At 42.2% G+C, this 25,869-nt stretch overlaps 1 long non-coding RNA gene across 1 annotated transcript in view; it reads left to right on the top strand.

Moving 5' to 3' along the window:
- LOC308092123 overlaps nucleotides 1–25,854 on the top strand; it is a 124,427-nt gene extending 98,573 nt beyond the window's left edge. The window contains exons 3-4 of the long non-coding RNA XR_013933771.1: nucleotides 5,059–5,135; nucleotides 25,494–25,854. This is a non-coding gene — a long non-coding RNA (uncharacterized lncRNA). The remainder of the gene's footprint in view (nucleotides 1–5,058; nucleotides 5,136–25,493) is intronic.
- Nucleotides 25,855–25,869: the final 15 nt, after the last annotated feature.

The raw sequence follows: 25,869 nt of genomic DNA, 5'->3' as shown, positions 1-25,869 counted from the left end.
CAGAGGGCGCTGTTTTTCCCTTTTCTTTGACAATGGGTTCCCAGATTGGCTGCACACACACACACACACACACACACACACACACACACACACACACACACACACACACACACACACACACAGGGGTTGGTGCGGGCCGGTTGGTGCGGGCCGGACAGTTGACCCTCGCGGGCCGCAAAAGGCCCGCGGGCCGCCTATTGGGGAACCCTGGTGTAACATATCATACACAAAAACTTCTTAGAGAGTAATATCTATTAATAATTCAAGACTTGGTCACATGCCTCATGTTCCTCTGTGACATCCGATCTCTGTGATGCTTCTTTCTCACTTTTCTGACCAACCCTACATCTGAATCCTAAGTTTTCTGAAAAAAACGTATGTTGCTATACATATATATATATATATGTAGAATATCAAATGACACAGATGCTGTCCCGGTATTGAATGTGTTAACGTAATTCGCTTGACAATGTACAGTAATGGTCTTCAACCAGCCGGCGGCTGTTATTATTGAATAATAATATAGTTACTTAGTGTTCTGTGTTGGTTCAACCGTGTTCATTATCCCCTAATGTTTACTGAAAAATTTAGATTGATTTGAGACAAATACAGGGCAGCGGTATGCTTGATGCGATTGTTTTTAATGAACGCACGCACAGTCGCACACACACACACACACACACACACACACACACACACACACACACACACACACACACTCACATCAAATGTTTGCCAATGTTTGCTGAATGTCCATTAAGTTTTTGCCAAATATTTTCGCCTATTATGACATGGCCAGAATACGGATGCTAGCGTTCACGTGGTTAAAGGTTTAATGACATTCACTTTTACACCACATTCAAAGTCTTTGTCCTGGTCCTTCAAAAGTGTACAAAAAGTTTTAAGTGAAAATTCCATTCCAGTGATCCATGGCAGGTGTTTTTCTCTCACATTTCTAAAGCCTTTTCAACTGCAATGAAAAAAGAAATCTTTGCCTGCGGGTGTCGCTGCTAAGGGATTTTGCCTGTCAATCATCGCCTCTGCTCCGCCCCCCTCAAAGGAAAGGATAGGGGAGGGGAGGGGCGAGGAGGAGAGTGGGCGGGATTAATCGACTGTGACCTCACTGTCGAAGGGCCAAGCTCAGATTACTTTTCAGCCTAATTATTCAGAAAACCCCAGACCACAGAAAATCCACTGAATGTTCTAAGTTCAGGTTTTTTGGGTGTAATTGAGGTCATAAAACCCCAAATAAAACATTGAAAATAAAAAAAGTGAAAATGAATGTCATGATACCTTTAAAGTTAAAATAAAATAACACGCATGTAGAAAAACAAGGAAAAGGTGATGGTTATGTGTGGCTGAGTCTCAGAGTAAACTAATATTGTGTGATGAACATGAGCATGTCTCACACGCGCGCACACACACACCCCCACACACACACACACACACACACACACACACACGCACAACCACTCATCATTTATTCAGAGGAGAAGAACTGAAGACAAATAAAATACTTTTCTGCTCTAACTGTTATTCTATTGTCATCTCTTAGTACATTCAGACAGGACAACAGCCACATTATACATTTAAAAAAAAGTTATGTAAGTGAAATCCAGTTGTCATAGCTGCACTACAGTAGGAAACACAGGACAGATACAGATAGTGGTAGAAAGATGCATTTATGCGCGCATGTGTGTGTGTGTGTGTGTGTGTGTGTGTTTGTGTTTTTTGATTGATTGATTTATTGAATACTTAATTAACGAGATTGTTAACAATACAGATAGTACAGTCAAAAGGTATACTGCAAGGATAACACAAAAATCCGTAGGGACTTGTTTCCATTGTGGTCCATTGTACTCAATTCAACAGTAAGACAAACAATTACATACATAATACAATACATTCAGTAATTCAAGGTCATCCATTCTTTTAGGTTAGTTTTGAGTTTGGGTAGAGAGTCGATATCTTTCAAGTCAAGTCACCTTCATTTGTATAGCACATTTAAAAACAACAGAAGTTAACCCAAAGTGCTTTCCATTCACAATAACATCAACGACCTCATAAAATACGACATAGTAAAAGAAACATGAAAGCAATACCTCATACAAATACAGCATAATTAAAAGAACATACATTCAATGAGGAGTTAACCCCAAAAAGTACTTATTTTCCATCAATCACACGCCCCATGAAGCATTGGATTCATGGAGATGTTTTAGTTTTTGTCGCGTTCCTAAGCCAATCGTTTTATGACATCGGTCAATAGGAGACTCAGCAGGGAGACTCTTTGAGTCCGCCGGTCATCAAATTATTGGCTCTGGAATGCGACATAAACAAACAAAATCAAGGCTTCATGGGGTGTGTAATTGATAGAAAACAAGTAGTTTTTTGGGTTAACCCTTTAAGACCTGGAACTGGTCATTTATTTGACACTTTGGCTATTCAAAAATAGCAGATCTACAAGCTCATAGCGCGGCACCGAGTGCCGCGCTACGAGCTTGTAGATCTGCTATTTTTGAAAAATCGTGAAAATGTGTGCAAATCTTTGAATATATATATTTTTAAAGCAAGCATTTTTAACTCAAATCTTTGCTTCTGGGGGTCCCTGGAACAAAATATTTTGATCAGATTTTGATTTGGGGGTCCTTGACATGATAAAGATTGAGCACCACTGATATAGAAACATACGTTTTTCAGAATACTGTTGAGATTTAGGAGACATGAAGAATCGGCTTCAGGTCTTTAATGGCTTTTGGTAAGGCATTCCACGTTTTGGTGACAGCATAGTAGAATGCATTTTCCCCCTGTTTGAGCCAGTGTGCGTGTGCATGTGTGTGTGTGTGTGTGTGTGCGTGTGCGCGTGTGCGAGAGCGTTCTAATCCACACTCTGTAATTTACCTGGACTGGAATCTCCAACGCAAAGAATGTGAGAAATATTGATGTAGAGGTGTCCTAATAACAGGATGTAGAGATGAGACGAAGAAGCTGCCGGTTCCAATCCGCACAGTCACCAGCTGGGGAAAATCCGGGGCGGGAGAAGCTGGAATCTCCAAAACAAAGCATGAGGTGTTTTTAGGACGGCACAGTTGCAATTGCAATAATTTTTTGCATAATCGTCATAATCGTTTCCTTTGTTGAAAAATGTACACTTTGTGACGTGTTGTAAGCTTGTAGATCAGCTATTTCTGCTATTTTTTTTCCTCTTTTTTAATATATAAGTATGTGTGAAAAAGGGCTTCCGCACACCCAGTGAGTTTAACAACACAATAACAATGCATAAGAACAATATAATAATACTGGATATAAGAAAGAAAGAAAAGACTTGGGGGGGGGGGGGGGGGGGGGGAGAGTGCAGAATATGAACAGGCAGCCAGATATAGACATTATGCAGTAAAGAATGTACAGTATACATAGTGCAAGTACAATAATGTGCAAAGTATTATGTGTGTTGCGGGTTTCGTCCCAAAAAATAGAAGGGGAATAAGACATTGTATGCTCTGTTGTGAGCAGAAAGGGGGTGTTACAGATTGAATGTAGTTTTGTTTTGTTTTTCTTTGTTTTGGAGGGTTTTGTACTTGTTCAGAAGAAAGACAGAGATGGATGCTCCAAAAATGTGGAGAGAATGAGAGGAAGACATAGAGAGCAGACAGGCTTGAGAGTGACTGACTGTGTCTTCTACAGTGACAATAAATAGTAGTTCCCAACAACCTCTTCAGAATGTCTTGTGAATGTGAATCCAGCATCCGGGGGCAGTACTGTACGTTCCAGCAATTTACACACACACACTTCAAGGCTTCTCTCTCTCTCCCTCTCCCTCTCTCCCTCTCTCTCTCTCTCCCAACTCTCTGCTTTGCTTTTATGACGGATTGTGTTTCCATTGAGAAATGCGTATATAGTCTATAAACCCTTCTTCCCAAGGCCGCTGGGGAAGATGTGGGTGAAGTTATTTTTAACTCCCAAATAAGATGCATGCACGGTTCTCTCATATGAATATGGATGCGGAGCTCGCTCTGCGTCTCTGTACGCATGCACGTTTTCTAACATTGTTTTCGGGATCAGTTCCTCTTAGCTTTTTTGTGGTTGCGTAGCAACGCCGAGCGAGGAGAGGAGAGAGAGATGGAGAGGATGCAGAGGGGAAGATAAGGAGAAGAAAGAGAGGGTTATGTGATTGGAGAGGAGAGAAGGGGAGAGAGAGAGAGAAACAAGGGGTGGGAGAGGAGGAAGAAAGGAGATGGAGAGCGAAGCGAGAGGAAAAGTAGGTTTGCATGTGAGGAGACCAGTGGAGCCTCTGTCTCTGTCTCTGTCTCTGTACTGTGTGTGTGTGTGTGTGTGTGTGTGTGTGATGTAGTAAGTTCTCTACACACGGGACACACGCTTTGAAAATGAGATACAGTACTGTAGTCTTCTAAACTCCTCGCCTCAAGCAAAGTAACAACTACGTCTCTCCTCCACCCCCCCCCCCCCCCCATCTCCCTCTCATCTCTGTTTCCAACTCTATTTCTGTATTTTGCTCGCTGTGTGTGTGTGTGTGTGTGTGTGCTTGTGTTACTATACTTGTGAGATTTTTTTATTTTTATTTAGGGTTACAATTAGGGAAAATATTCTGGTTAGGATTAGACATTTAGAGGTTCTCCCTGTTTTGTACTTACTTATGCGGCGATGTAACACGCCGATCTACAAGCTCACAACGCGTCGCACTGAGACACGTTGTGAGCTTGTAGATCGGCAATTTTGTAGATCGGCAATTGGCGTTTTTTAACAACAGCGTTGTTCTAGAATGTCAATGTCCACACAAGTATAGTAAATAACAAACGTGTGTGTGTTTCTCTATCGCCTCTCGTTATCTGTAATTAGTTAATCTCCACTGTGATTAATTAGATCGACATACAGAAAATGATACTTGTGTTGCTACAGTTGCTGCGTTGTATTATTGGTAACATTAACAGATCACTGTAATAAAGACAACAATCAATAAATAGTTGTATTTATGTCGTTTTTGTTCATTGATAAATGTTTATTTTCCTCTCTCTCTCTCTCTGCCTGTCTCTCTACCAGGTTGCAGAAGTGGTAGTACAGCCCTGTAGAAGCTGCTGAGAGCCCATGGCTGCTGCCTGATTCAGATTCATTACACTGTGAGTGTGTGTGAGGTTTGTGTGTGCACGGATATTAGTGTGCACATGAGTGTGTGTCTGTGCATCTGCATTAATTTCTCAATTTCTCTGTGTCTGTATTAAGCATGTGTGTGCCTGTGTACTCTTGTCAGTCTCTCTGTCTTTGTGTGTGTGTGTGTGTGTGTGTGTTGGTGTGTGTGCGTGTGTGTTGGTGTGTGTGCGTGTGCGTGTCTTGTGTTCTCTGTGGAGTCCATTGTTTTTGTCATTGATGTAGGTCAATGTTGTTTTCGTTATAGTACATTAATTCCCTTGTAGAATCTGTGCTTCATTTTACCATCATTATACACACACACATCATCAACTCATTTGCATAGCCCTAAATCACAGTTACATCAGAGTCTAAGGGGCCGTGTCCCGTTTTTTTTTCCTGAGCGCAGCGTATGTTTTGAATTGTTAAGTGGGAAAGGGTGTTTTTTTTGTATCCCCAGCGGCTGGACAGGGCTCTGGCGTTTATTTTGCGCTCGCGCAGCGTTTTTATCTGCTTGCCGAGAGCTGAGCTATCGGTTGGAAGCGTTTTTAGGCGGGCGCCTTGGCGTTTTAATCCAGGAGAAAACGCCTTGGTGGACACGTCCCCTAAAGGGCAGTCCTCACCATTGCAACTCCTTGCAACTGCTACTCCTTGCCAGTGGTTTAAAGTAACTAAGTACATTTACTCAAGTACTGTACTTAAGTACAATTTTGAGGTACGTTTACTTTACTGGAATATTTCCAATTGTCTATACTTTTACTTTTACTCCACTACATCTCAGAGGCAAATATTGTACTTTTACTCCACTATAATTGTTTGAAAACTTTAGTTACTTTGCAGATGTGAATTATTACATTATAAAACATACATTAACCACTTCAGCCCTATTTTATACCTCGGCTATTTGAAAATAGCAGATCTACAAGATGCAACGCGTTGTGAGCTTGTAGATCCGCTATTTTCAAACATTTTACTACTTTACTTTTGGTACTTTAAGTACATTTTGATACCAATGCTTTTGTACTTTTACTCTTTTAATTTCTGACTTTTATTGTAACAGAGTACTTCTACATTGCAGTATTGATACTTTTACTTAAGTAAAACATTTGAGTACTTTGTCCGCCACTGCTCCTTGCAACCATTATCCCCAAATGGCACCAGTCTGCAACCGGTCAGTCCAGACCGCTGTTAACGGTCTCTAAAACGGTTTTGGTGCAAGGAGTTGCATTGGTTTTGGACTGGACCTTTAGTCACGTTTAACAAAGGAAACGGTTCCCTGATCGTTGACCCTCAAAGACGGTCCCACTTCACACTCAACACTGCACTGGACTTCCATCCTCAACAATACACCCACCCAGTGTGAAGTCCATCTGATGAACGTTTTTAGAGATCTACTACATTGGCATCACCATCAGCCCCAGTGGCTGCTGTGAAAGTGTAAATGAATTGTATTAAGTCTCTACAGGTCTGTCTGGTCTATGTACACACTGTGTGTGCGTGTGTGTGTGTGTGTGTGCGTGTGTGTGTGTGTGTGTGTGTGTGTGTGTGTGTGTGTGTGTGTGTGTGTGTGTGTGTGTGTGTGTGTGTGTGTGTGTGTGTGTGTGTGTGTGTGTGTGTGTGTGTGTGTGTGTGTGTGTGTGTGTGTGTGTGTGTGTGTGTGTGTGTGTGTGTGTGTGTGTGTGTGTGTGTGTGTGTGCGCGTGCGTGCGTGCGTGCATGCATGCGTGCACACACAGGAGGCTGTGTGCTCACTCCAGTTTCCCCAGCCAAACTCCAGACTGTATTGATCTCACAGTATTCAGTTACAGATCTGTGTGTGTGTGTGTGTGTGTGTGCCTTTGTGCAAACAACCATGACAACTGTTTCCTCTTGGTTCCTTAAGGTGACAATGTACACTCACACAGCATATGTTGTGGCAGTGTAATTTCGCAAGGACTGCTTTCCCTCATTTATCTTTTTCTTTCTTTATTCCCTCTCTCTGTCTCTCTCTCACTCTTCCCTCAGGGTTTGCAAATGAATTGGGAATTAAAGTAATCGTGTGTGTGTGTGTGTGCACGCGCGGGGATGTGTCTGCGGGCAAAACTCAGGAAAGTGTGAAAAGGTTTCAAAAGAGAGCTGCCAGGCACAATTTCACACACGTGTAACAACACACCCTGTTGGGGTAGAGGAGAGGAGAGGGGAGCCATGATGTTAAGGGAGGTGTCTGATAGAAGGAGAAGGGAGGAGAAGCTTATAGGAACAATGGAGGGGAAAGGAGGAGACACACAATATTAAGTTCTCTCTTCCACTCTTCACCAGTGTTGGGATCCTTTTGGGATTTTAACGATTCTGGTTCCTTAACGATTCCCTCTTAACGATTCCTATAGGGGGTTCCAAATGAAACCTTACAGGACTGTAACTCTGAGAGTGTACAAATGGAAACCAAATGGACCCTTACGGGTCCATTTGGTTCCATTTGTACACTCTCAGAGTTATGGTGGTCCTTGAAGTTAAAAAGGTTTGAGAACCACAGGTATAGTAATTGTATAGCAGACGTAAAGTCCACATACCAGCTCTGACAGTGTGATGAAAAAAAATGGTTCCGGCCCTGGGCCGCTGACGTAGCGGTCCAGGCACCTATAGGCTCAGTGTAGCCTGACAGTGTGTCGCGGGTTCGAGTCCCGATCCCGACGCCCTTTGCTGAATGTCACTCCCCATCTCTCTCTCCCCATTTCCTGTCAGCCTACAATAAAGGCATAAAAGCCAAAAAATAAAACGGTTCCGGAAACAGTTCCAAATGTGATGGAACCGATTTCGGTTCCTCAATGTTGGATCCGGTTCCTCCGATTCCTCCGATTCCGGATTCCAACCCTAATCTTCACAAAGTACAACAAACACACACGTGTGGCACATGCACACACACACATACCAAACCCTACCATACATACTACACACCCACTACGCTATAGGCAGAACTGGTTGCAGCATGGTTGTTCTCTGGGGGGAAAAATTTAAAAGTAGGGCAAGTTTCTTCTTAAAAGAGCTTTCATTTTGGCCCGCGGCACATTCCGGCTTCGTTAAGTGGTTCTGAGCTCTTATGTCATTTCTCTGTAGTTTATAATAAAGTGAAATGTCTTGGCAGCTGTCTGCTAAGTGCATTTCTCCTCTGCGCAGTGGACTTTTTACAGCATGTTTCAGTGTGTTCCGTCTTACCTTGTTCTCTTTGTACTTTGTTGAGTCATCTTTGTTCCAAAAAAATGAGTCTGATTGATTCTGATTGGACTTTGCCTTGCCGCATTTTAAAATACCATGTACACTCAGGACACGCCGGGAGGATGTTTTGGTCGCCTATGGAACCCGGCTACAAATTGGATTTTACGGTTTAGCTCCCTTATAAATGTACTGCTGTTTCAAACTGTCGTGCTGTGTAGGTTTGAAACGGGAGGGTAGGTAGGGGTTTAGCTTGTGTGTAAATCCCTGCACGATAAGCACACCCCCCACCGGGGGGGGGGGCGGAGCAGAGGTGATGATTGACAGGCAAAATCCCTCAACAGCGACACCCGCAGGCAAAGATTTATTTTTTCATTGCAGTTGAAAAGGCTTTAGAAATGTAAGAGAAAAACACCTGCAATGGCTCACTAGAGTGGAATTTTCAGTTAAAACTTTTTATACACGTTTGAAGGACCATGACAAAGACTTTTAATGTGTTGTAAAACTGAATGTCATGAAACCTTTAACTGAACGAATAGCTGTTGGTATCTGATATTATGGTAAGTTTAATTGATCATATCTATAGAAAGTGTAATAGTGTCTCTTACGAGGCGACTCAATTAGATAGTGAAAGATATCTTGGTATGCGACATTGTATTGGATCGTCAGTCCAGATCATGATATAAGGACAACATTCCAATCCGACTGTTTAATTTGCCAATGTAGTGTTCTTTATCGAGTGCGGCTACAAGGAATCTGTGCAAGACAATGGCGTCTACTTTTGAAATGACTATTCTTTTTTCAGCATCTGAGTTTGCAAACCACGATTTGCCAGCATTACCAGCTTTGGTAAATCTGTACGTTTGCCCCAAGTCGACTTCCGTCCCCCAGCTTATGATGAAGCTACGCTGTGTTAATCTATTCCTTCTACCTTCTCTTCTTAATCTTCTAAGATTTTGTCTTCAACCTGGATCTGTCAGATCCCATAGGGCTTTCACTTTATGCCGAAAATAAGGTATGTGGTTGACAAAAGCCTAAGAGTCTCAAAAAAGTGTGTTGATTTTTTTAAGTTTACTGTATCTTGTTGATTCACAAGTGTGAATATTTAATGAAATGTTCTTGTGACCACACGGTGAGTATATGTCTCTCTATCGGTCTGTTGGGCCAAACCTTTCAACTTCTCAGCAAACAGAGCTGGCCGTAGCAGATCTCAAATTGCATGCTTGTAGTGCTGTACTCGGAGCATATTTTCTTAATTTATCCAAACCTAATATAAAAAAAATAGAAATCCGTGATGGGAACCCAAGGCAGGAGTAACATCCGAGTTTGCCTACACATCCTACAAAGCCTTTCCAAACCAGTAGTTCTAAAATTATTTTGTGCCAAGGACCCCCAAAATGATATGTTTTTGGCAGCGGACCCCCCATCTGAAAACGTTTTGTGTCAGGGACCTAAATAATCCAAACTTTTTCAAACACTTTCAAGCCACCTCCAAGACGATATCGCCGGGACAGTTTGTTTATTTTTGGACCACAATGCTTATATGAGACGATTCTAAGATGACCCAATGTTATTCTCCATAGAGAAACGACCCAGGGGATGAACGAGTGACGTCCGGACTTCGGTACTCTATTCTTGTGCTACTACCACCATTTAAAGCCCATACTGAGCAAAGCATATTAAGATCATAATTCATGGACAACAACTCCCAATAAGCAGTAATTGGGAGGTTATTGAGGGAAAACTCTTAGTTGATGGCCTAGTAATTGTAGCATATGGTCATGTGATGCGGAATAAGGCAATAGTTAGTGCTTCATAATGAACTAATAAAAAGCCAATTTGCTACTAAAATGCATGCTAATAAATATCTAATTAATGGTGAAAAGTGTGCCTTAAAGGCCTGTCCACACCAATGCAACTCCTTGCAACACCTTGAAACATGGAATTCCTTGCAACCATTATCCCCAATGGCAGTTGCAAGGAGTTGCATTGGTGTGGACTGGCCTTAAAATGGTCTTGTTGCAAGGAGACCCCCAGGGGTCCTTGAGGACTTACAGATCTTGTTGCAAGGAGTTGCAACAAGACCGGGACCCCCAGGGGTCCTTGAGGAGTTACGGGTCTTGTTGCAAGGAGTGCAACAAGACCGAGTTGCATGTCTTGTTGCAAGGAGTTGCAACAAGTAGTTGCATTGGTGTGGACTGGCCTTAAGATAAGCTGTTACCCAAGTCTGTCTGGATCTGTACAGTGGTTGGAGGATGAGACAGGAAATGATGTAATCCACCTGTTACAGAGAGGACCTCTGTGCCTCCTGTGTTTCAGCATGATTGGGCTGGACCATATCAGGATAGCTGGGGGGGTTATGATGTGCTGGTGTGATTGAAATGATGTTGTAGTGTGAAGAAGGAATTATTGAATAACCTGTAGTTAATGAGACTTGTAATGTGTTTTAAGGCTATTTATGTATATGTATTTATGTTTAGTTAGATATTTATAATGTCTTAGAACACCCCTGTGAATGGTGCAGTAATGGTATAGTCCAGACTGATTAGCTTCAGCTGGGTATAAAATGCAGCTGCCATTTCTGGGTGAGAAGCTACACACCACCTGGATTGAGTGTTTCAGCTAAATGTCTTGGTATGTTTTGCTCTGTGTTGGTGAAATAAATACACGTTCGGGTTAAACCCTACTACGAGTGCCTCTGTACTGTTCCAGCCGCTAACACGGTCCTCTTATCACCACCGTAAACTGGAGCTTTACAAGTTAAAGTGTCTTAGACTGGAGGAAATGAACATCTTCTCTAACTGACACAAGGTGTGTGTGTGTGTGTGTGTGTGTGTGTGTGTGTGTGTGTGTGTGTGTGTGTGTGTGTGTGTGTGTGTGTGTGTGTGTGTGTGTGTGTGTGTGTGTGTGTGTGTGTGTGTGTGTGTGTGTGTGTGTGTGTGTGTGTGTGTGTGTGTCAAACCGGGATTATTACACACACACACCCTGCAGGCAGCCATGTTTTAGTCAGCATGATGCTAGCCTTGATGTTCTTGGTGTAGAACCAACTTGTACTCTGTGGGGAGTCTATGACTTTGCACTTTTTTTCCCCCTCTGTGTTTTGCAAGCGTGTGTGAGTGCATGTCACCAGATTCATTAAAAAAACAACAACAACTTTAATGACCATTATGAACGGTAAAAGTACCAGCGTAAAAATATCTATAAATCCACAAAAATCCCCATATATAGAGATCCCTGATGTCGTCAATATGATATCAGATGCACGGAATCTCTGCGTGCGTGTCCGTGTGTTCGCCGCGTAGCTCAAGAACTGTCAGACCAATAGGATTCAAACTTGGTGCGTTTGTTGCTTAAACTTTTTTATTTCAAGGACCCACAGTTTGATATGCATGTGGCAAGGACCCCCGTAAGATACAATGTTATTTCTCTGGGACCCTAATATCTCTGAGAGTGTACAAATGGAACATAATGAAATCCGTAAGGGTCCATTTGGTTCCCTCTTAAGGTCCTTACACACCGGGGCGAATAATACGTTTTTTTTTTAAACCTTATAAAGTCAATGCAAGCTTCCACACCAGTTTCGCGGAGCGAAAAAAGCGTCTTTTAATTATTCGGAACGAGTCCGAATTTTGCGTATATTCGCATATTCGCCGGTGTGTAACCGCCTTTAGAGTTACAGACCTGTAACTCCTCAAGGACCCCTGGGGGTCCCCAGACCCCAGTTTGAGAACCACTGTGCTATGATAAACTGTGTGTGTGGGTGTGTGTGAGAGAGAGAGCGCACCAACTCTCCTAGGGTTGATTGTGAAACAGCTGTCAGAATGTTCAGCCCATCTCTCTCCATCTCTGACTGTCCTGCTCACACTATCTCAGTCAGTCTGTCTCAGCACTGCTATATCTCTCCCTGTCACTCTCACCCAATGTCTTTCTTTTAGTCCTTTCTCACACACACACACACACACACACACACACACACACACACACACACACACACACACACACACACACACATGCATAGGGAGAGGGAGACCACATAGAGTACAAGAGAGTAAATATAGTCCATTAGTCTGATATTCTATGCAGTCAACAATAGCTACACACACGCACACGCACACGCGCACACACACACACACACACACATTACACTATTAAAGTGTGTTTAGATCAGAGATCCAACAAGGTGGGTTGTAAACAGAATGCCAAAACAACATTCTTAAACTGACCCATTCACATCAGTGACGAGCAGAGATGACGTTTTACCATTACCATGTGAACCCGATGAACTTGACCTGCTAACGCGGTGCATGAAATAACTTGAGACTTAAAACACAGTGGATTCCAGCTGCACTTGAAGCACTAAGAAAGTAGAGTTTATTTGTTTCCATGACAACGTGTCTCTGCCAGTGTATCCACGTCCTAAATGATTTGATAAGTTTTGTTTTATAGGCCTACAGTTCAACCCATTAAGACCGGGAAAGCATCTGTGTCATTTTTTGATTTATTTGGCTATTCAAAAATAGCAGATCTACAAGCTCATAGCGCGGCATCGAGTGCCGCGCTATGAGCTTGTAGATTTGCTATTTATGAATATATGTATATATATATATTTTTTTAAGCGAACATTTGTAACTCAAATCTTTGCTTCTGGGGATTCTGCAAATGTCTTCTAAATCAAACTTTTTTCTCCAAAACAAACAGTTTTCAAACTTTTTCAGTATATTCAAAGATTTTTCTAAAAATAGCAGATCTACAAGCTCATAATGCGGCACTCTGTACCATATCATTAAACAAACAAAATACACAACATTTTTTATTTTCCACTTTCTCTCACATAGTATCTCCACGTTCCCCTAGGTAGGGGTACACGTACCCCCATTTGAGAAACACTGCAAACAGAGAACCGTTTTATGGGTCATGTGTTAAGCGATCTATAAAGCCACTTTCCATTACCCTTGAAATATACATTTGGTGTTAATGATCCCCAAGTCTCATTTAGAAGAGGATAGAGTAGAGTAGAATACCGTTATCTCTCTCTCTCCCATTTTCGCTCAGTTTCTCTTTTCTCTTTCTCTCTCTCCTGGTGCTGTCCTCTCTTTGGGTGGTCTCTGTTTGGTGGCCATTCTCACATTCACAGTTTAGTTTACATTGTCAAATAAATGGATTCATGGGGGAGTTGTTTTTAAGTATTGCTCTCTGGTTTGTCTGTATGTGTTGTATGTCTGTGTATGTTTGGTGCATATCTCTCATTAATAAAATAGTTCTGTTCTATTTCCAATATTTTGAATAGTTTTAATAGAGGATAGTAGAGGAACTTGAATTAGCCTCTGTATCTCTTTCTCTCTCTCTTTCTGTGTCTTTCATTCATGCTCTCTCTGAACAGTCATGTTTATGAACCATAATATGGACAACCTTTTTGTTGTGTCGTTGGCGGCGCTCTCGTTCCTTTACAGTTCCATTTGTATACCTTAAGCCTTAAATTAATGGATTTTTTACCGCGTTAGATTGGATTTCACGGGCTGTAGCGGTGTACTGTTCCAGCAATCCTTCCTGTCAAAATAGCAGAAATTGCCCTGGAGCCCTGTGACTAGAGGCAAACCACCGATAAATTCCTTCTCACGGGCAGAGACACACAGACAGTTGAACAGGAAATAAGGAACGGGGCAGATTGAATTAGGTGTGCATCGATACGAGGCTTCCAAACGTCACTTCAAATTAGATTGTTCGCTCCGTTAGCTGGCCTACATACCACACACGCCCCTCTGTCACTGACAAACAACCTGAATGACTCCTCCTGTGTGTGTGTGTGTGTGTGTGCGTTTGTTTTCCTGACCTGATTGGAAGGTGGAGGCGCTTATCTGTTTGCTGAGCGAGCAGCAAACTGTGAAACAGTTGAACCATTTCAGTGTTTTTTTTTTTTCCCAGAAAAGAACGGAGGACAGAAAGTTAGAGACTGGCAGAAATGAAAATGAATGCACCATTTCTTAACCCATTAAGACCTGAGGTTCTGATTCTACAAATGTCTTTTAAATCCCAACAGTTTTCTAAAAAAAACGTATGTTGCTATATCGGTGTTTCTCAAACTTTTTCATAATTGTCAAGGACCCCCAAAATGCTGCGGACCCCCTCATCGCAAAATATTTGGTTCCAGGGACCCCCCCCCCCCCCCCAGAAGCAAAGATTTGAGTTAAAAGTGTATTATGTTCAAATGTTTTTAAAATGCTTTAAAATAATATATATTCACAGATTTGCACACATTTTCACAATTTTTCAAAAATAGCAGATCTACAAGCTCGTAGACATATAGTGTATATGTCGTCGAATCTGCAGATTTCAACTTTTTATGTTATGTTTTATGTCACACAAAAGTAGCAAAAATAGCCGATCTACAGGTTATTTTCTGTCATTTCCTGAGACGTACCTGTTTTGGGCATACAAAGTTTCCACCCAACCATGATGATACAGTATGTATACTGTACATAAACTCAGACTTCCTGTCTTGGATGTAGTGTTTCCTCTCTGTCTCTCTGTTGCTTTGTCTTTAACCTTATAAATCTACTGTTAAATCTTATTCTAATGAGACGTGTGTCAATAAGGATGTCTAGAGACAGCGTGACAATATGGAAGAGACATAAATGTATACGTTGTGGTCTATAAACATCATCAACACTTCTATTTCATACCAGTCTGCGTGTCTTAATGAGATACTGTATGTGATGGAGAGCAGTCACTCTGTCATTCACCGCTCTGATCCAATAATGTCTCTGACTCATTATCTATTCATGACTCAGCGTAAACAGCTGAGCGGCATACTAAACAAATAAAGTTTGTTGCGCCGCGTGTGTGTGTGTGTGTGTGTGTGTGTGTGTGCGTGTGTGTGTGTGTGTGTGTGTGTGTGAGAATCGCTATTATCGCTTATGCACAACAGAAACCAAGGAGTATATATTTCCAAGACTCAGGGAGAGATCATAGAAAACATCCTGTGCGTGTATTAGTTTGTCAGAATGTGCATAGTTGTCATTCCTAGTGCGAATCCATTCTACTCCCCCTTACAATGAAATTACCATGGAAGATGGATTCCTACATTAAAGGCCTTATGTAAGAGCTGTTACATAATAAAAGTAATACAAAAAAAGAGGTCTATTATTTGACTGAAGGTCATGGGAGGGGAGTAGCTTATCTGTAAGAATAACACATCCACAGATAATGTTCATGCTCCGACAGGTCCACACAGATGAGAAATAAAGTTTAATTCTTCTGGCTTAAGAGAAGCTCTCGTCATATCTCACTGCCTGACAGGAGAAAAAGGTTAAAGGATCTTTCTTACCAGGGAAAACTAAGATTCATTCTGCAAGTAATTTCCCATTTATCCACAAAAAAACAATGTTAAACTGTTTCAACAAAGTAATTTGTCTCGAGAGTTATTGAGATTTAATCATTTTGAATGTGTCCTCCTCCCTGGAGGATACTGGTTCCATGCTAAATGATTCAAATCCGTCTCGGTGAAGGAAAATGAAAAACCTGAAGCCTCAAACGTCATTGAGGGACACTGTTGATTGGATATGTACCGTAGGATTTAGATTACCATTCACTTGGCACGTTGGTGATTCAAATATCCACCTACCGTATCTGATGACCTTCGAATTGTATATCTGTTTGTAAATTCCATTAACCACATTGATTGGGAAAATCTCTCAAAGAATTTCAAAACTTCTGCATCGCATTTCGACACATTGTGATCAGCTATCAGCTATTTCCGCTACCAATTATATTGGGCTTAAGTGGTTAAAATGCGACCTGTATCTGGATATCTTATCTGGATAATGGATGATCCAATCACAACGTGAGTCAGACCACCTCCAGACATGGTCTGTCAGATCTGATCACATTCTGTTTTCAATCTGTGTACCATGTGCATTTACAACGGGCGTTTTTTTCCGATGTCCTCATACAGTACGATATCCGGATGCTGATCACATCTTAATGCAATAGAGATTTTGTCCACACTAAAGGTTAGGGGCCCTCACACCTACGTCGCACCGCCGATCCGACCAATTATGTCTGAGTCATACTGTCAGGGGCTTTGTCAGAGTACCCGTCGGTCTGGGTATCTGTCTGTCTACCTGTCCCTTTTATGCCCATATATGGAGAACCCTGATGATTAGTATATGACATCAGGGATATATTATATTGGTTGTTGGTTGGATCAGTGGTTCTGGCCAACTGGATATCCATACATGCCTATGGGCATATCGGGTGTATTTAAGGTTATGTCTGAGTCATAGTGACATGCCTATGGGCGTATCGGGTTTGTTTATGGTTATGTCATGTCTGAGTCAGTGACATGCCTATATATGGGCGTATCGGGTTCGTTTATGGTTATGTCATGTCTGAGTCAGAGTGACATGGCAATGGTCCACTGGCTGGCCGGCCAGCCATCCAATTTTAATATAGGGTGCTGTAGTTCAATGCATATCTGTTCCGTTTTAATTTGAATTCCTAAAAAAAGATTACAGCGCTGTTTAAGTATTTTATACTGTACAGGATATTTAACTTCTTTTTTATAGAATCCCTCAGTTGGACTTCAGAAAGAACCGGAGCCACAATTATTTGCCACACACGCACTCGACAAATGTCTTGGTGTATACTTTATATGTAAACACAAAGTACATACACAGAGTTCACATGGTAACCGCACGGTTTTACATCATTCCACTGTGTAGTTGTTGTTCTTTTTTTCATAATTTCCATCATTTCACTGAGCTGTGTTTAACATCCAGCTGGAATGCAGGAATACGCGTCCTCCTGATGACCCAGTATAAATATCCTCGTCTTTACAGCCTGTGCGTCTGTCTCCGCTGGAAAGTATTTGTGCAGCAGCCGTATTATACTCTCTCTCTCTTTCTCTCTCCCTGCAGCTGTGGCAAAAACAAAGTCTTAAATGTGAATCTTAGCTTTGCTGTCAGAGCAAGACAGGAAAAAACGTCAGGACGCAAATAGTTTGTGTTTTGCTGTTGGGGAAATGGAGACAAACAACATCGGCACCTTGTCATCCGACCGACACACGACTCATAACCCACCTGTCTCACACCCACGTAAACACACACACACACACACACACACACACACATATGCACAAACCTTATTCTTTCAATAACGCACATGCGCTCTCATATACTGTAAATCAGGGATATTCAACTAGATTAGGCAGGGGGCCACAGGTTTAAAATGACTTGAAGTCGGGGGCCAAAACAGTGTGACAACAAAACCGTTTGGACACAATAATGGACACATTATGGTAATTGGTAACTTATCAGGGCCTGCTTCATACTGCATTCATGCTGTTTGATGTTTGATAGGAACATTTCTGTGTCAGTCCTTAGTGCATAGGCTTAGATTTTGATATTAAGAAAATAGGAAGGCAGGCTGGCAAGGTGAAGTGTTTACATGTTCGTATGAATGAAAGGTTATTTCATTTAGCTTTGAGCACCCGGGTGATAAGAGCACAAGCTCTTATGGTGTGTTTGAAGTGGATGGAGATGGAGAAGCTGGAAGATGGATATACAAACTAATGGATTCATAAGGAGAATACTTGTTTGGCCCCCACTCAGAAATGGTTACAAATGGATGTCTGTGATGGATGAACTGCACTCAAAACCCCTGTTGTGCTCTTTTATATTGATTTGCCACTGATGGGGCTTTTGCCAAGCTGCCTAGCTACATGGTGAAAATGTATAATTTCTGAACTACTTGAAAACTACATTATTCTGAAAGTAATTAGAAGTCTTTAAAAGGTCTTTATACTTTAATTTCTTTAAAGTCTTTTGATACTTAATACATATTTCAACACCAGTTGCTTTTCTTAAGTACGTACATATGAGGTGAGCTATACTTTAACACTTTGACCCAAGTGATTTTCTTTTTGATGACTTACTCACCAAAGATTACATTTACCCGCATTTGGGTTCCTGTAGCAGTGTCTTGACTGCAAATGTAGGTGTTAATTTGGGACCCTGAGCGAGTCACTAACATTGCTCCATTAAATGGTAGCCTACATTTTATTCTTATCTGTTAATGGTTGATTAACCATTAACGAACGGTTGTGGAAAAAAAAAAAAGGTCATCCTTCACACCATCTACTAAAAATGATTTACATTTAATTTTACATTGGAACCTGGAATATGTTCCAGGGGCCACAAGAAAGCTCGGTGGGGGCCGGATTTGGAATGCGGGCCGCCAGTTGAATATCACTGCTGTAGATAGATAGCCTACTCACTCACTCACTCACTCACTCACTCTCTCTCTGTCATTCAAGTACTATACATCCACATTTTGAAGTGCATAATTTCAGTTTTATGTACTGTAAAGTTTTGAAGAGTTCATAAATTCAACCAATCATAGCTCAGCTTTAATCCTGTTTAATTACTGTCAGTGTTAGTGTACTGGTGCTATCCTGTTATAGCTCGCTATTTAAATACTAGTCTCTCAGTAGCATTAATTTGTGTTGACTGCATCCTTGTTCATAATCAAAATTTGAATTAATTATTCAGCCTCAAATCCTTCGTGCATTTTAATTCAGTCAGTCAGTTTGTTACCATGCATGCTTATAGAAATGGTGTAAACTCCACTGATTGTCTTAATCGCTCTGGTATTAATCTCATTTAAGCATGACCTGATTAACACCGCTAGATTCATGTTCAATCTTGCTATTTATTTAGGCAGCTAAGAGTCTTATTTGGATTACTCTCCTTTTTTAAAACGTGCATATGTTTAATCACAACCTGACAACATGACGAGCAGCGGAGAAACCAGATTATTAACGATCAGATGATGTCAACCAAATTATTAGAAGTTTGAACCGTAAAATATCACTTACACTAACTTTAAGTCTGTTTATGTCCATAAATTTTTTTGTGCGCTGTTGACAGTGTTTTTCCTTTATGAAAAAAAGCAAATATACCCTAACGCATTGGTTCTCAAAGTGGGGTCCGGGGACCCCCAGGGGGTCCCCAAACAAATGATTGATTGTTGGGAAGGGAACTAAATGGACCCTTATGTGTCTGTAACTCCAAGAGTGTGCAAATGGACCCTAACAGGTCCATTTGGTTCCATTTGTACACTCTGAGTTAAATTAACACTGATGACACTACAGTGTAGATTGGGGGTCAAAATGTTATGAAGTGGGGGTCCGTGGGTCTAATGCATATCAAACTGGGGGTCCTTGAAACTAAAAAGGTTGAGAAGCACTGCTATGGCTGTAAGAAAAAGTCTTCTCTTATGGGGGTCCCTGGCGCATATTTTCAAATGGGCGTCTGTCCGCCAATATGTGTCAATTTGGGGGTCCTTGACATGAAAAGGTTTGAGAACCAATGCCCTAAAGGTAGCTCTCCACCAAACAGACTACTACAGAATAGAATACTACAGACGGGAAGTCGAATGAAGTCAGGAGTTCATTCCGTTGGAAGGTGTGAAAACAAGTTGCTGAATGCACCTGAGAGCCGACACAGACAGACGGCTACTTTGGTGCTAAAAATAGCCTATGGCTTGATGTCTTTTTCAACAACAAGCCCGCTGCTATTCAATGCTTCCCTAAAACTTGCGACCCGGAGTGACAGTGAACCCATCGGCCATTCAACAGCAGATTTCCAACACTTTATCGGTGCGGTGGAGAGCTACCCAACCCATTTAGACCTGAGGCCAATTCTAAAAATGCCTTCTAAATCCTGACCTAAGTTTTCTAAAAAAAACTTCAGATATTTATTTTAAAAAATAAAAATAATGTTAGAATGTATGTTGCTATATACTGTGCATAGCAACAGGGGTTCCCGCCTTGAAAGGTATAGTTACAAATAGGGGTCAGCTTTAGAGACACAAACATGCTATTTTGTTTATCAATGATTGTGTCTTTAACTTGGGAACGCTTTCACTGAACAAACCAACTTCATGTTCCCTGTAATCTGGGTATTCATGTTGTGGATGTAAACAAACACCTACGAGGGAGCAGGTCAGGGTGTTTGACCTTTCTTCTAACCAGACCTGAGGACGATTCTAAAAAACGCCTTCTACATCCTGACCTAATGCCGTGTTCACACCGACGGGAAGCTGAACAATGAATTGTTAGTTTTGTGAAAAACGATTTATTCAAAAATTACAAAAAATTATAGTTGCTATATACTGTGCATAGCAACAACTACCCCAAAAGGGGTTCCCGTTTTGAAAGGCATAGTTACATATAGGAGTTCACGGTCTAAATGGGTAAAACCCCAGCATCCGTATTCTGGGGTAAAAAAAATAGCATATCTACAAACTCACGTTGCTATGCGTTGTGGGCTTGTAGATTGGCTATTTTTCAGCAAAGATATTTAGTGTAAAGCAGAAATCTGACAATTTAGCAGCCGGATATGCTGTTCAGATGGGTGGTTCCACGAGAGCTGTTAAAGTGGGCACTGATCCAGAAAAGGTTGGGACCCCCTGGTCTAACCTATAGACCAGCATGTACAGTTGTGTTGTTTCCTGTCAGGATGTCACAGGGTGGGGTGGGTGGTGTTACGGTATAAATCTTCCCCTCGTCAACAGCCCCTCAGTCGGGGGCTTTATTGTGACCTAAATAGGGTGGGGACACGAGCCACCGGGGCGTTGCCATGACGATATCCTTCTATTTCGGACCGGACCCCTATGACCCCCGTTAGACAGATCTGTCAGTCAGACAGATGTGGCTGTTTCCATAGAGACCGTAATTCGTTGTAACCTCACTCCGTCAAATGGAAGAAGCTTGCGACACACATTTTGTTTCACAGCGTACTTGCATCTGAGACTTCGGGCGCAGAATCGATGACAGACGGAGTTTCATTTTTTCAAGCTACTAGGCAGGTGATTGGATGATCCCGCCCCTAGCAGCCGCTGATTGGTTCGTATGCGCAGCGGTTCGGGCAGCTTTACTCTGTGAGCAATCCCAGACCCTCCTTCCTGAAACCAAATGCAATGCAATGCATGAGATTTCCGGAGGGAGGGGGTGTTTACCAGGCTAAATTCGTTGCTGTCGGGCAGAAACCTTATATCTCCATTCTTTCAACGTTTTTTTTCTCAAATGAATGCGCCCTACTTCAAATAGCAGATCAACAAGCTCATAACAAGCTCATAACGCTCATGTTTTTAGCATTATTAAGACGGAACTGTTTTGGACATGCAAGGTTTCCACCCGACAGCAACGATATCGTCTCCGTCAGGTAGAAACCTCATATCCAACACTGTTACTTTTCAGCATTCAAATAAAAAAACAGAGTAGCAGATCTACAAGCTCAAAACGCGTTGCTTCGCACTGCGTTTCGAGCTTGCAGATCTGCTATTTTTTATGATTTTTGTGACGCTGTAGTATGATCATGTAGGGCGTTAATTTACGAAAAATCACAAAAAGTTCAAATATGGAGGTTTTCTGCCCGACAACAACGATATACAGCAGTGGTTGCAACTGTTATAAATCCCATTTAGTCACACAGAGCTGCATGGAGTGGCAGCATCCAGACTGCTGCATCATAGTCTCTGGAGACAGACTGTTGACTCCACACAAATTTTCAAATGCTTCCGTCTTAAACATGCAGCCTGTGCAACGGAAAGGCTGAAAATGTGACGACACTACAGCGGACGTCCACCTCCTCCGACCCCACTTCCCACACGTCATTGCAGTCTTTTTATTAAAAAAACTGATTTTAAATATTTTTTTTTATATATTTCCGGGAACTGTGAAGTTGTCAAACATTTCAACATTGTTATGTTTATTTTTATTTTTTCTCTAAATTTTGCGGCGGGAACGGACAGCACAGCTCACTTTTTCTTTTTCCTTTTGACACGCCGTGACACGCAGCAAAGGTCGTCGGGATCGCGAGTTGAACCCGCGACGCGCTGTCAGGCGGCATTAGCAGCCTAGGTGCCCAGACTGCTACGCCAGCCGTCCGGGCCAGCACAGCTCACTTTAATAACGCTGAAATCCCGCATCCTCCACGATTTATAGGGCTGCAAATGTTTTGCTATGATCCCCCCAGTGTTTCAGTTGTGGATTTTGATGTGTCTGAACTATGAATCTGCATGGAGACAGTGTCAAATGTGTTTCTTTCCTACCAACACTCTCTCCTCCTTGCGCTGTCATCAGAGACTCGTCATATTAGTGTTACCGCTACCATAATCCATACCTGTTGCACAGTGATTGTGTTATTAATACACAGTGGTGTAGATCGACGCGTCGATGGTGACAGTATGTCACACCCTAATATGTGTAGTTCCAGTATCATGAACATGTCCGAATTGAAATAAAGCATAGCGGTATACATGATGCGTTGGGAGCTTGTATAGCGGCTGAATGTTCGTGAAACTTACTGTGACTTTAGGAGACGATAATAAAATAAACAATTACGTGTGGATAAATAGTCCTGGTAACAAATGAGAGACTGCGCGCGCGCTCCTGTGCGCGTGCGCCCAAGTGCATGCTATCCAACGCTGTCCTGTCATCAGCTCCCAGACTTCACCTCATAAACGAACTAAAGACGATAACGTGAAAACGGAGACAACTGAGTGATGTCTCCTTCTAAAAACTGTCTTCCAGTCATTTCATTCTTAATTCATGAGGTTTGTCCCCTTAGCGGCCTTCCATCCTGACCTCATTTCATCCTATGCCCTGTCCGCTTTCCCCTTCACTTTACTGTATCTCACATTTTCACATTCCACTTTCAAGTTCTTTCATCTTTTGACCTCCTCTTTTGAAAGTCTAATGGTGTCCTCCAGGGGGCCGGCAGAGAGCGGCTTCAATCGGACGAACGAGATGTGATCATTAGCCGGAGGTTAGCTGACGTATTCCAATCCAGAGCTGTTAGAAGATGCAGTCGTATACTACACACACAGGTGTTACATTTAATTGTATCTGTGAACAGCAGGCTGTTGGATGTGCTCATCATTTGGTTCTCTGTCTCTGTGGGTTTTATGGAGGAATGTTTTGTTATTGGTGGTGGATGGGTCAAATGGAATGATGTAAGCCAGGAAATGCAAACATGTTTTATATAACTTACAAATGAATTTTTTTAACGGTTGAGATGAAAAAGAAAGAAAAGTGGCCTTTCACAGCACCCGATCTGAAATCAAATGGAAACATTTGAAACAAGAAAAGTATAGATGTTGGCAGACATAATTCTTCTCATCGGGATTTAACCGATTTAGACCTGGAACGCATCTGTGTCACTTTAGGTTTCTTTGGCTATTCAAAAATAGCAGATATACAAGCTCATAGCGCGGCACCGAGTGCCGCGCTATGAGCTTGTAGATCTGCTATTTTTGAAAACTCGTAAAAGATGTTTTTAAATATTTTTTCAAAAATCTGTTAGGATATAGAAAACATTTTAAGAATTGGACTCGGGCCTTAATGGGTTAAGTAAACTTAGAAGTCCTTCGTCCTACTCCTCCCGCCCAACACTCCCTGCTGACAGGTGCCGCCCCAGCCCGTAGGAATACATGCAGTGACCAATATCACCCTCCCCGCCCGGCTTCCCCCCCCTGAACACGGAGCCAATTGTGTTCGCATAGACCCCCGACAAAGCCGGATGCACTGCGGTGGATTGGGACTTTACCACTGCACCACCCCGAGCGCCCCGAGAGTGGTCATTATTCAAAAATAACAGACCGCTGAATTCATATATTTTATATTTATACGTTCATTTGGGAGGGACAGCACACATTAATGAACACCACACATACAATGCAATGTAAGTACGCCGGATTTAGCAAGAATGCTAATTTTCAATCCGTCGTCCCCATACAGAAAACAAGCAACATTACAAAAAGAGAACATATAAACATTAATTGAGTGACTGACCAATCAAGAATCAAGCATTCAACCAAGCTGTGTAATACAATTTGTTGTACAATGGTGGCTTACAAAAATGTATCGTAATCGAGGCAAAAGTTTGAAATAATGGTGATATTGATTTGAAGTCGTATCACCCCACGCCCCCAGCCCTGCTATCTACGCTAAATACCCTAGCTTATGATCTATGTTCTGCTTGTTTCCTTTGGAAACGTAACTCCCAATGAAAGACTCATGGTGTTTTGTCAGATGTCGGTAAATCTGTCTACAGCTGAAGACTTTTACTCGCATTGTGTTCCTCTGGGAGGCAGGATTTAGGAGATACTGGTCGAGATTTATTGCCGTTGGAGAAGGGGCTGCAGTGTGTGTCTCATAAAACTGGCTGTTCAGGAACAATACAGCGGAACAACAGTCTGTCTGTAACCCTCTGTTCATCTGCTGCCCTCAACACACACACACACACACACACACACACACACACACACACATCTGGCGTGTGTGAGTGTGTATGCATTACTATACTTGTTGTGGAGTACATTAGTTCTCAAAGTGGGGTCCTTGGCTTGGGGGGGTACCAGGGGGATCCCCAGCAAAATTATTGTTTATGTTAAATATAAAACCTAGTTATCACCTATGGGCTTATCATACCTACATAAACCACAAAAACTGGCCTAGTTCTGGCTCTGTTTGTGTTATTGAATGGATATAGGCTCATCTGAGCCAAGTTTTGGTCTCATTGTCCTTTACAGTTTCTGCTGTGGACTGTAAAATAGAGAGTGATTGCCATCTAGTGGTGAAGCATCAGCACTGCTTGTTATATGTTCAGGTTGGCCAGAAATGCAAACTCTGTCGGCAGTGTGAGCTGATGTTGAACTGACACAGTAATGTATGTGTGTGTGTGTGTGTGTGTGTGTGTGTGTGGAAATATTTGCATCTTTGTGTGAATTTCAATGTGTGTGCATCTCTCACATTTTTTTATGTGTGTGTCTCTGCGTGAGTTAAACTGTGTGCGTGTGTCTGTTTGAGTATAATTTGTGTGTGTGTGAAAATATTTGCATCTCTGTGTGAATTTGAATGTGTGTGCATCTCTAAAAAATTTGAATGTGTCTCTGCGTGAGTTAAAATGTGTGTGAGTTTGAATGTGTGTGTGTGTAGAGATGATTGTCAAATTGAAATGTTTGCTTACTTTGTGGTGTGACCAGGCACTCTCTCACACACTTCATTGACTGGGCAAATATAAACAAAACATATTTTCCATTTTCTTCAGCTGAATTCTAACAGACGATCCTTCTGCCTTTTTTTCCTATCTTCTCCTCCAGCTCCGGTGTCTTGTCTGTGTCCAGGGAACTGCGTTTTGCTGTAACCAGTCAAGAGAGTCAGTTCCGGTGTCCTTGTGTGGCTCCATGGCAGGATTTCCCCCTGTCCACTGACCCCAGCAGGGCCTCAGCAGGACCCCAGCAGGGCGGCAACAGCAGCCATGTCTGCCTGTGGCACCTTCACTGAGCACGTGTGGAAACCTGGCGAGTGCAAGAACTGCTTCAAACCCAAGAGTCTGCATCGCCTGGGGCAGCAGACGGCGGGGTGTAAGGCTTCGTCCGAGCAGAGGCCTACGCCTGCAGCGCAGACACAGTCGACACACCCACAACTGCATCAAAACCAGAACCACCTTCCTCCCGGATCCAAGCCCAACAACAA

Source organism: Gymnoscopelus braueri (assembly GCF_963280865.1).
Source record: "Gymnoscopelus braueri genome assembly, chromosome: 9".
In the NCBI taxonomy this organism is placed as follows: domain Eukaryota; kingdom Metazoa; phylum Chordata; class Actinopteri; order Myctophiformes; family Myctophidae; genus Gymnoscopelus; species Gymnoscopelus braueri.
The sequence above is the reverse complement of the archived record's forward strand: the minus strand, read 5'-3'. Positions and strand labels throughout refer to the sequence as shown.